Raw genomic sequence first — 12,654 nt, forward strand, 5'->3', positions numbered from 1 at the left:
GCTTATTTTCAAGGCAAATCAGCCGTTGGGGGGTTGGAGTGCCAACCGAGAGCAGCATATTTTCGCGGGATCCATACGAAACGCGTCCTTTTACTATTCACCGTGCTCGCTCGCTCGCGGAGGTTTCGATCGTCGCAATCGGATCCTGCGAGGCTCGTGCGCGCCAGATAAGGACGCAAACAGAGAGGAAAGGGTGGAGAGAGAGAAGATAGAAGAAGGTAGGAGGCACAGAGGAATCTCTGCTCTAAGATGGTAATATTATTCATGCGATCGAAATTTTCATGCGATACGGCGATCGTCAGTGAAACAAAGAAGCCGATGAGGGAGTGTAGCGGGAGAGTTGACGTTGGGTAACAGGGCAAATTTGGTCCGGATATAGAGTAGGAAAGGAGGACGGAGAGAAAGAGAAGAATGGATCCGGTAAGAAATGAAATCTATAAACTCGCGGAGAAGACGCAACGTAAGAGGTAGATACGTAGCGACGGAGATAGGCTAATAGCAATGTCAGGGATCGGGAAATAGGGGATGGAGGAAGCAAAGAAATACGAGCGGTGACGGTCGATCGATACCTTATATAGGTCGTCGAACAGCAAGTGAAACGCGAGGCTGCCATTCACCGGGGAAGAGAAGTATAAAGAGAAAGAGAGAGAGAGAGAGAGAGAAGAGAGGCTATCCGATCGGAATGCCTTTTCGAATCTTACCGGGATTCCATGTGTGTATATGAATCGAATTCATTCTTAGAATGAATGAACTGTTGAATTAGACGAGCGCATGAAAAAGGGCAACGAATGGACCGGCTGGATTGTTCTCAATGATCCTATAGACCGGTTTACGGGTCGCTTTTCGATCGAGGGTTCGCGTCGGAGGAAGGCCGTTTCGGTGCGAATAAAGAGAATCGGTGATTAAGGGTTTATTGATAGCGTTGGTCTGTGAGTAGGGGGAAAGTGGGGCAAAACCAGGTACCTAACATATTTTTTCTGCCGACAACAAATCGGAGGGCAAAGAAAAATTCTACACACAAAATGAAGTTTTTTTAAGAGTTTGATAAAAGACTTAAATTTCAGAGTATACAAAATTGAAAAGATGAAATACACCGATAACAGGATCTTTTCTTTTCAGAAAAGTACAGAAACAATTTATTATATTATAAGTGCTCTGGCTGATTTTTGAAATTCTGTCGACACTAAAACTTTAGACTTTAAAATTTCCAAATTTTTAAGAAATGCTCTCAACACTTTACCTCACCAGCAAGCAGTCTCACAAATGATAATATCTCCCTTTTCTGACATAAATTCCTATTAAATATTAGATGATTGCAAAAGTTCATGCCTAATTTTCAGAGGTGGCGAGAACCTTATCGACTTCGGCACAAATGTTTCTTTTAGCATAATGTTACATTCCTATCGAAAGAAACACCGCTTGTGTTTTATTTTCAAATAATTATTCATTTCACTCCATTTCAGTTTCAAATGAAATCTGCCTTTGCACACGCCGATTGTGTTTTATTTTCAAATCGGGAACGAACTGTTGCAATCATCCAATAGAATAGCCACTACATAGCACTATTATTAACATACGCAGAACAGTATTTCACTTGGCCCCTGAACGAACAAAAATCGCAAACATTTGATCAAATTACAATTACACACCATTTTTCTACACCTTTCTTGTATTATCTCGAATTGAACGATTCGCTACCACCGATGAATTCCTTGTAGCAGGGTTACATTCTCACCGGGATGCCCCTGAAAGTACAGCGTGAATCGCTAATGCGATTCCTGATCCATCGACAGGCAACGAGGGCCCCCGCGTCGTGCGTCACTCGAGAATCTAAATGGGGTTCTGGGTTTCGAGTGCTGTCAAAAAGGGAATTCGATAGATGCCTGCTAGGGTAGTCGTGCTCCATCAGAGGGTGTTTATGATGCGCGATATGCACGACCATACGCAGGCTTTCCACCCTCGAAGACGTCGTAGCTTGCAGATTTGTCGTAATTCGCGCCCTAACGATCAACCGGTCACCTCTCGAAACGTGGGATGAAATAGAGCAAGAGGGACGAAACGAGAGCAATAAATGTAGCAGCCAAGAGAAATACAAATAAGCGAGCTGGAAAAGAACAGAGAGAAGAAACGAGAGGAAAATAGTAACTCGAGAATGAGAGAAGATTTTCTGCGACTTATGGCGCTCGTTTGGAACACTTTTTCGGTTGTTCGGTGTATGGCCAGTTGAAACGAATTCCTGAGAACTTTTCCTACCGATATTAACCGCCTTCGTTACTTCCTGTTAATTGTAACGGTGTTTAGAAAGGAAGTTAGCTCTCCTCGGTATTGAGGTTACCGGTGAAATGAGAATTCTGATAAAGAGAGAACGAACGATAGCATTGAATTTAGAGCTAAGTTACAAATAAATTTCTACCCCCGTCAAGACAAATGTCAAGTTTCATTTTTTGCAACGAGAGAAAAAGCACAGTCGCTTTGAATCTAGAGCGGCACAATGAAAATAAGGACCGATGTTTCTCTCCGAGACACCAGCTCTTCGCATCGCTTAAATAATTCCCATTCCTTAATTCAATACTCCTAACTGTCCTTTAACCTGCAGCGACGTCGCGCAATTTTTCCCCGTGGTGGACAAAGCCAGATGCGCAAAAAAAGGGGGCATGGAAGCGAAATCGTAAGGTCCTTAATGCGGCGGTACAAAACGAAGAAGCGAAAAACATAAGATCCTTAAAACCGAGAAAGAAAAGGCTCGGGCAAAGAGAGAGAGAGAAAGGCGAAAGTAGAGGGCGAAACGATTTTTAAGACGACCGGAAAAAGCGGGACGAGAGTGGTGAGGAGGAGGCGAAGAAATCCTCGAGACTGGACAGAGGTAAAAGATGAGAGAAGGTCTCGGGGAATCCTCAAAATTGAACAAAAGGAAGGTAGCATGATATCCTTAGAGGCGGTCAGAGAGGGACAGAGGGTGCCGAAGTATTCTTAAAATTGGACAAAGAGAAAGCACGACGTAATAAGAATCCTCGAGACTGGCTACTGGTAAAGAGCGAGAGGGATTAGAAAGTCTGTTTGAGTTGCTATCGTTATGGTGGATAAGTCATAAGGTGGGTCGGAAAATTAAAGGCAATTGCGGGGACACGATGATCGCCATATATTTGTGCAACGAAATCGAATGCTTATCGCAGCGGCCAATAAAGAGGAGTCAAGAGAGGAGACATACGGGCGGTACTTCGTTACTATCAGCTGAGACAGACCAATCGTCTGAGAATCTCTTCCTTTTTTCTCCGTTTCTTTTTCTCTGCTTGCCTCAGGAATAAGTGGATGTTACGGTGAACTCGTTTTAATCAGGATTATCGAATAACACGATAGGCGGCACGCGAAATGATTGTTTGTTTTTTCGCGAATTTCTTGTTCTGTACAGAGAGATACGACGAGTAATGGGCAAACTAGGTCGTTTATGTTCAAGTCGAATTTTTTTACCGTTCCAGGCTTTCAAAAAATCGGAAAATATTCTGGGTTACTTGTACAAGTCTCTGCTACATTGTACAATCGTTCGTTAAGTGAAGTGTTTGAAATTTTGTTCAATAAAAATAAGTTTCGACGAGGTAGAAATGTGAAATTTCGCTTGGGTCATAAATGACCCAGAGTGCCTATCAATAATTAAGAGATTATTCCTTCCGATATATTTTTGGAATAATACAAACTATGCAGTAGAATACCCGAATGTCCTTTTTCTCTTCACGAGATAAAGTTTAATTTAAAAATTGCAATTTGCAAAGTGTATTTAAAAAAATTACACAAATTTTAATATTGCTTCTGACATTATTTACTTATGGACTAGATCCTAAGAAAAAGGTCTCGCAGATAAATATTACCGGAAGTTAAAATTAAACTGCAATTAATTAAACGACGAAGTTCGATGTTTGCACAGAACTGTCGGTAAACCGTGCTCTATTTGAAGTACGAACAAAAGTTCGATATCGTTTCCGTGAAACGACTATATACACATGTAACATAGGTTGGAGATGTTCGCGATACACAAACGGGTGCGGCAATTAAAATTATTCGCGAATATCAGCGGGAAAGAGAGTGCTGGCTGGCTCGAGCACTCGTAAAAGTAAAATACACAAGGCAATTTGAGGTAGTGCCTGTTTTCTTAATTACTTTTGTAGAATTAAATTGAGCCTGTGGGACAGAACGAGGGGGGAAACACAGTGCCGTCCCGCGAAGAGTTAATATGAACTGAAAGTAATCCGAGTTCGCTCACGATCTAAACGTTCCAACCCCTAACAGTTAATAGTGCTGAGATAGCCCCTTGTTTTTCCACAGGAGCTTGTACCGGTGATCTACGTCGGGGCCTTGAATACCTTTGTCCAATACCCATGTGGATCATAATATACGACGAAATTAATACTAAATTGTCCAACGAACCTTACTTAATCAAGCTGAAAGGAAACGTTTCCAATTTCTTTTACGTGAACTACTTCATCTACCTTCTTGTTCAGAAAAGGAAGCATTTTTCGGAAACGTGAATCGTTGGTCTGAGAACAGTAATTAGGTGATTTTTTTTTTTAAAGGTATTGTTTAAACACACCAACAAGGGAAGTTCGATTACCTGAAAATTCAAAATAATTTGAAACTTTGCAGAAATGTAGTTGAATTGACGCTAATCACGAAAGCGTTTTTCGTTTCAAAGTTTCAAACTCGGCTTGGAAGTCAATATGTATCATATTATTTTTTCTGAAATTTAATTCAATATCTGTTTTCCGTGACATAGATCTAGAATAAATTACTTAATTTTGTACAGATATTCTTTATTTGTTATATTATGACTTAGTGTGAATTAAAAAGGGGCAATTTTTGTATGTTTTTTTTTACAAATATACCACAAATGTATTATACGTTAATATTTGTTTCTAAGGAACTGCTTTGTAAATACTTCGATGCGCTTTTCAGGACTCTTGGGGCTTTCGCAAATTTTTCAAAAAATTCTTCAATACTCTGAGAACTTTTTCCGCCCCGAAACCTCTTCAATAATCACAAAAGTAGATAATAAGGAAGAATTTTTTCAATTTCTTTCCTTTTTTCATAAAAACAAGGCAGAGATCAATTCTCGCGGTAATAATCACCAAAACACCGAGTTCCAGAACCGCGTTACAATAAACAAATAGCGTGCACAGCGCGACAACGAATAATAATGTGATAAACGGAGATCCACAGAGCCGCCGCTTCTGTTCCGGCCATCACGTGGCCACGCTTTTTTCTTGTCTCTCGCGGCTCTTCATTACTTTTGCCCGTCCATTTCTCTACCTCCGTTCTTATTACCTTCTCCGACTTTATAAATTAATCTAACTCTATTTCTGACTCTCTGGCTTTGTGCCTGCTTTTTTCTGTTCCCTCGCCCTTACTTCCAACCCTAATTCAACTTGCCGGATCCGTCCCCTCCCTGTTTCTTTCTGGCTTCTCCTCGGCCTCTCCCCACGCCTCCACCTCGCTTCTCTCCATGGTGTCCCGTTGAAATATGTTCGCCGGCTACTTTCAGAATTCGTCATTCGTCAACGACCGCCGCGAAGTGTGTCGATACAGCTCCGTCGAAATCTTATTGTCAGTCGAACGAGATCGATCAGTCTCTCACTTTTTCCTTCAGCTTCTTTAATTTTGGCAGGGGCGAAGACGTGGTTCTTTTCTTCGCGCGAAGCGAGGAGAATGAAGTAGTTTAAGTTGAGAAAAAAAGTGAGAAATTTGGAACTGAATTAATTTATATAAAATTGAAATCAAATGAAAGAAGAAGAAAATTAAATGGTTTCAAAGGCAACATTTTTCTTGCACGCTGTTTTTATACTGTGTATCATTCTGCATATTAACCCTTTGAACTCCAAATTTTTTTTTTTAATTTCCTTTTCAACAACTCCCTATTATTTCAAGAATTTTATTTGAAATGCACTTCAGAGGACGTTTGGTTGATAGGAACCCATTTAAACAATTTTTTTTAATAATTGGGTCATATATATGTGTGTACCTATTGCTCATCCAGGTAAAACAAATATTGCAAAATATAATACATATTTAAACTGGCAATTTAAAAATTACTTCATTCATACCTGTGAATAAAACTGATGTCGAGTCACACTCGACAAAGGAGTCCAAAGGGTTAAACAACTTTTGTAAGATCCAATTTTTGATACTTTTCTGTGACAAGCACGCTGTATCAACGTATATCTATTTTCTTTGAAATCTACACAAGCTGTGTAAAGTATTGATTCCGTTACGCTTCGGACAAAATGTACCATACTTTTTATCCCTAATTTCCAGATTAAATCCGCGTCGAAAGAACGATTATTTTGCCGAGATTCCATTGAAAGTTGGCAAAGTTGCGAATGGAAATTATAATGAGATACGCATAGAAACTTGGTCTCGGTAAACGCATAGTTGCCCGGGAAGTTTTAGGTAATTTCGCATGAAATTAATCATAAATTCAGATCGTAATGAGAAAAAGCGGTAATTTCGTTCCGAAACAATTCCAGGATCGGTGGACGAGATCCGGAGAATTAAAATTCCATCGATGAAGGCAATCATTTCGCTCGAACGATATCGTACGGTCATTCGAGTGATCCTCCATGTTGAATTAATCATAAGACGGGGGCACGTGGTACGAAACATCGTGAGCGGAAAAGGCAATGATTAAACGACGGCAATCCTCCGCGTACAATGTGTTTCTCGAATGTCCGTTGCAGCTAGAGCTCTCATCTTCTCAATCATGCATATACAAATACACGAATATATGAAAAAAAAACAAAAAAAACACCGAACTCTACTCTGCAAAGCTACCAAACGAATGAAAAAAAAATCTGAATATCTGTAAACACCTGTCGCAACCAGGAACCAATTTTCAAATTTCATTCTCAAAAAAATTTACCTTCGACTTTCCGTAATCATTTTAACCCTTTCATTGCTGTTTAGAATCTATAGGCACTTTGAAAGTTTAACGAAGTAACACGCCTGTGTTCACACGTCGAGTTTACTTCGCTTCGATTAATTGAAAAAGAGGAAATTTCATTTTGTCACGAATAATCTCGAGAGATGTGAATTTCACAAGGATTCTTCAGAATTTTGTAGAACTCGTTCGAGTTTAGAGTTATTTTCGTTTGCTTGGAAAAAATGGTTTCATCGATCTGTTGTACTATCATCCTCCTTGGTGAGACTTCTAAGAGGATACACTCCTGAGGAGGAGAACCACAGGGTGAACTCACTTGTCGCTTGAGCCTGCTCTTGTCTCAATGCCATAAATTAAGACAAGTGCCTAGTTGACGATCCACACAGATAGGCTCTAGGCTTTGTTAGCCAGATATTGTGTCCAGTAAACTTGCCCTACAGTTACGTCTAGCTCATTTGTCAGTATGAAACAAGACCTACTCACTTCTGACCTGAATATCACAGTTCGTGAATTAAAGAAAGTTTCTCAAATTGAATCGATTTTTAAATTTACTACCCCAATTTGCAGAAAATGTACAGTATGCGTAACAAAAGTTTCCGGACTCTAATAATTTATTATGACGTCGCGGAAGACAGTAAAAAGGAGAGCATGATCCCTCGTATTTCAATATATTGCATGATATAAAATTCATTATGTAAATTAGAAAAAATTGAACTCCTAAATTTAATTATATTTTTGATACTGAAACCGCAAATCAGACACAATACTTTTCGTATAAGTTGATTAAAAAGAAACGTGAAGTGGTTTCATGGAAAATAGTATACGCAACACACGTGAATTATGAAAAATTAAATTCTTGAATTGAGGTGGGTGAGGAACGTCGTTGCACTATTTTCACCTCAATTTATTAAAATATAAGTGTTATGGTAGGCGTACAATTTGTCCAGAAAATACAATCGTTCACTTCGTTAATTGTCCCGGCGGCAGCGGTTCGTCTCGATGGTTGGCAAAGGAAAAACTGAACTGAGGTGTAGGCGTACTGGGTTTTTATATTGTTAGGACAGGGAGGCAGGAGTAGCGGTAGATAAAGATAGAAGTGGAGAAAGTGGTGGAAATGGAAAATTTGGATGCCACATGTGCGCTTCTTAGGCTGCTCGAGGACGAAGGCAAGTCTTAACTCGGGGAGAGACAAAGGAACGGAAACCAAAATCTGAAGGAGTTGGAAGAGAGAAAGTTCGCGTGGAAGAATAGAACGAGGTTCGGTAAGGGTTTGTTGGCAACGACGTACCCGCCACAGAATTATACTTTTATTACTGGAACCGCTGGTCAGACACAATTTTTGTCGAATAATTTAATAAAAAGAAAATCCGAAAAATTAGTTTAGATAATCTTGGCTAATCTTTATAATTTACTTGTCCAACCAAGTGTACAATGATATTCTACCAGAAACAAAGATTCGAATTTTCAAACAATGCGTGAGTCACAACGAGTACTTCGAATTACATTCGAATAGTAAGATTTTGAATGGCGATTCAACACTACGCGCGCTTCGAATGGAACGATTATACGAGTCGCGCGACGATGATTGATCGACCGTCTGTTTTTCGCGGTCGAAGCGAGTATTATCTCGTGAGAAGGAAGTGCAGTGTGTTCCAGCCGGCGCGGAAGAAATTGCACGCCAGCTTGGATTTGCACGTACAACCGAAAAGAAACACGTGGCAATTTTAAGTCGCGCCCCTTTCTTTTCGATGTTTCCTGGCAAATTGCATGTTGCCGTGACACCGATTATATCTTCATTTCCATGTCGTTCCCGATTTACATTGCTTCGCGTGAAATATGGTTTTGCAACAAAGCAAAGGAAAAAGGCCGGAGGAAGAGGGAGAAGAGCGGAGAGAAACCATGAAAAAAAGGCGTGATACGTTTCTCGAAGTAACTTGTGTGATTTCGTTTCTGACGAGCTTTCATTTACATACGAAATGTTTAGGCAATTTCATGATGGCGCGGTATTCTTGAATGGTGGCGTGATGTCTTATTTCAACGTTTCCTCGTTCACGAAAAAAGGGAATCTCTTATACATATTCCGCGAAAGAGAAAAATTATACTTTTCCATCCTATTTGAAAATATTAAATTACATCAAAGGTGATACACAGCCTGGAAGAAAAGTATCAGGCACTTCACGAAGTGTAAATTATTTAAAAATATTTTTGCACTTTTCGCTGTAAATTGCGAGAATTAGACTACGGATTTTTATGCAAATTCGTGTCTTTATGAATATAATTAAAAAAATAGAATATAGACAGACATATTTTCATATTTTCGGTTTATTAATATATTTTTATACATTTTGTGTCTCCAAATTTTCCATAAATACATAAAAATCCGCAATAAAGATGTCCAAAACTTTTCACCAAGACTGCACTTTTTTATCAAACGATAGTAAATTTTAGAAAAATAGAACAAAATTAAAAACAATAAAGTGCAAATGAAAATATATGTAGCAAGTGTGTCTTGTGTAAGAAAAGAGAACAGCGGCAGTAGAAACGGTCTACGCGTGGTCAGACAGAGTCTCGATTAATACGAAAGTAACTACTTACTCGCGTTCCCTTGTAATTTTTGCATCGGTGCATTATCTTAAAAGCCACCTCGGTGAAAAATTATTCAGATCGATGAGTACTTCGGGGCCCATGTACAAATTTACTGGCAATACCATTTAAGATTCTCAGGTTATACCTCAGTTCGCCGTTTTAAGAGGCGTCATAAAATCTTCCCTTTTTACGCGCCACGACATCATAAAGTGTGTGTTGTCTCTCCGTATCGCAATGTCCGACGGGGAAATTATGTCAATATCGTTAATACATTGGAAACAACCGTCTCGTTGTATTTAACGACAGATCGTGCACGCTGCGTTACCGCGAATTGCACGCGAATAAACACGAACTGTTTTTCTTTCCTCTTTTCCCCTCTCTTCGTTATTAATACCACTCGATAGCCGTTATATTATTTCGTTATTATTATGTTTTTCTTTCCACCGCCCAGCGTAAAATAAAATATTTACGAGTCGATGCTCTCCGCGAGCATTTTTATATTCTCTCCGTGTTTTTTTTTTTACAACATTATCGTTTGCTCGCATACGAAATTATCTCGAATCAATTTGTCATTTTAAACAGTTTTCCCCGTGTAAAATGTGAAAAGCTCTCTTTTCCCCGCGAGCGAAAATGATTAATGCAGAGGAAAAGCTTTTCCCCTCTTTCGCTCGAGAGCTTCTCCTAGTTTGTCTAATTTCATCGCGAATTTGTCCAATTCTCGTTTCGCTGCTACAGAGACGTCTCTTCGTTAGACAGAAAAACCGCAGGTGAATTTTTTATTCCCCGCAAAACGATTCACAGAGAGATAGAGGGATGTTCGCGAAATTGTGCAAATTAATTCGCGACAAATGAAACGTTCTCTCGAGATAGTGGCATTTGGCTTGCATTGATTTATTGATTCAGGACGGTGATGTAATTTGCACGATTCGTTCGGCCCCGGTGACTAATACCGGAAATACGCCTCGATTTTATGCACACACCGAGACTTTCCGTGATGTTTGCGATTTTTCGACATGATCGTGGGCAAATAAATTTATTTCGTTTGCCAGCTTTAAACCAGCCCAATGTTGCGTACACCTCGCTCAATTGATTTCATAACGAACGTTCGTCTGTTGCAGGTACGTAACGCGCTTGGACATGTGCGTCGCGTTTAAGGCGCGTTTTCATCGTATTTGCGAGAATTTGGCAAATTTGGTAAGTCCATACAATCGAATCCTTTATTTGCCGATTATAGAAGTGAGAACGTACGATTTTACCCCCCAGGAAAATTCTGATAACCTGATAACGAATCGTGTAAATTAGATTCTCGCGAAACTCTCGTCACTCTTTCAAAGTTGATTTAAGCAAAAACTGAATGCTTTTTCTTTTCTTCTGTTCATTTTAAAACTAGTATTTTAGTATTGCACTGATGCGGTAAAGTGGACACACGGGCTCCAAACGAGATGAAATTGTATTGTACGTAAATTGAAATCAGCCAACTTGGAAGCAGTGAAAAATTTCATTTTCTCGCACTTTTCCAAACCTCATTAACGAATTTCCGCGTTGTAAAGTTTCCAAATGACAAATCGACAGGGAGCGAATTTATTCTTATATCTCGTCCTCGATCTCGAAACGCTCTCGAGTAGGTCGTTACAAGGGGAAGTATGGTTTTATTAAAATTCTAATCGGGACATCTGAATTGGAAAAGTTTCAGCCCAATTGAGAGAGAAGCTGCGTAGCGATACAAAAAAAAAAATAATCGAGAACGTTCTCTCTCGGCTACGATTGCATCTTGATGTTCCTTTAACGAAGAAAAAAAGAAAGTACGAACCAAAGTTGTAACGTTCGAGGATACATTGAATGACACTTATTTTCGTAATCGTCAGGCTTTTCTCTCGATCCCTTTTTTTTTTTGTTCCTTTTATCTTAACTACGTTCCATAAACGATGTCAAACTTCTTCAAACTCTAGGATTGCGTGTTCTCTCTCCGTTAACATAATTGGACTCTCGACGAGAACTAACAGTTTCGTCGAAAGATTTCTTGCTCTTCTTTCACACAACATGAACAAAAATTGATGCACAATTTTTTGCCATTTTTTTCCTTTCTTTAAGAAGGTTGCAAGAAACAATGGAAGAGAAGAGAGAAATTTCGAGACGATCTCTCTTGTAGAATTTCGTTCGACTTATTACGCGACTTCTCCCCGACTTTACCTTATAGAGAAGGAACGCTCCCTGTAGAAGTTAGCCTCGCTTTTATTTTTCGCGATGGTGCATCGGGAAAATCAATTCGCTGGAAACTCCGGGCAACTAGCTTAATAGTACAGACATCCGACGAAATGCCGGTCATATAGAAAGACAGGTCTTTCGAAGTAACGCGTGAAACAAAGAGAAGGACGTTTCGAACGAAAAATAAAGTACAACGTGTGAAGTTACTTCTGTTGATTAGTTGAACTAAATGGAACGTGACTTTAATGATAAGGCAAGGAGGAAGTAAATCTACGAAAAATTACGTGAAACGGGTGTTTCCATTTGAACGCCTATTTTTAACGAGATATTTGCGAATTTATTTGAGAGAAACTATAAGCTTAACGTACTTGGCGTTTTGTAGATACGTCCAGGTATGTTTGAAGTGATAGCCAGAATTTTTAGAAGAATTTTTATTGAAAATTTAGAGAGTTACAGCTGATAGCTTCCTTGAAAAAATTATTTTCGATTGGCGCACTTGTAATGGCTGTCTCCGTCGTTAAAAATTCAAAAAACCAAAGCTTGTCTTCACTCAATCCACTCGAAATAAAGAAACAAACAAAATGGTGGCAACTTTAAACAAAAAAAATTTTGACTATTTTTGGTCCGAAAAAATTGCTCATTTTTAACATAAAAATAAAGTGAAAAATAAAACAATCGAACTCGTAATAATAGTGTGAAAATTAATTGAAATTATGAATATGAAAAATGTCGCGATTATGAGATTTGAAATTAATATTCAAGTAAGGTAATAATACGTATAATCGAGAAAAACACGGTGATCTCGTCAAGCTTTTAACATCTACTTATTAAACTTAAACAAAAGATCTCAGATTTGGAAAATGCCCGGAGAGACGTTTACGTCCAAGGAAACAGTGTCGATGTTTATCCAGTCTGACTTCAGTTTCGTGAATGATTCATTT

The sequence above is a fragment of the Habropoda laboriosa genome, unplaced genomic scaffold, assembly GCF_001263275.1.
Source record: "Habropoda laboriosa isolate 0110345459 unplaced genomic scaffold, ASM126327v1 scaffold129, whole genome shotgun sequence".
NCBI lineage: Eukaryota > Metazoa > Arthropoda > Insecta > Hymenoptera > Apidae > Habropoda > Habropoda laboriosa.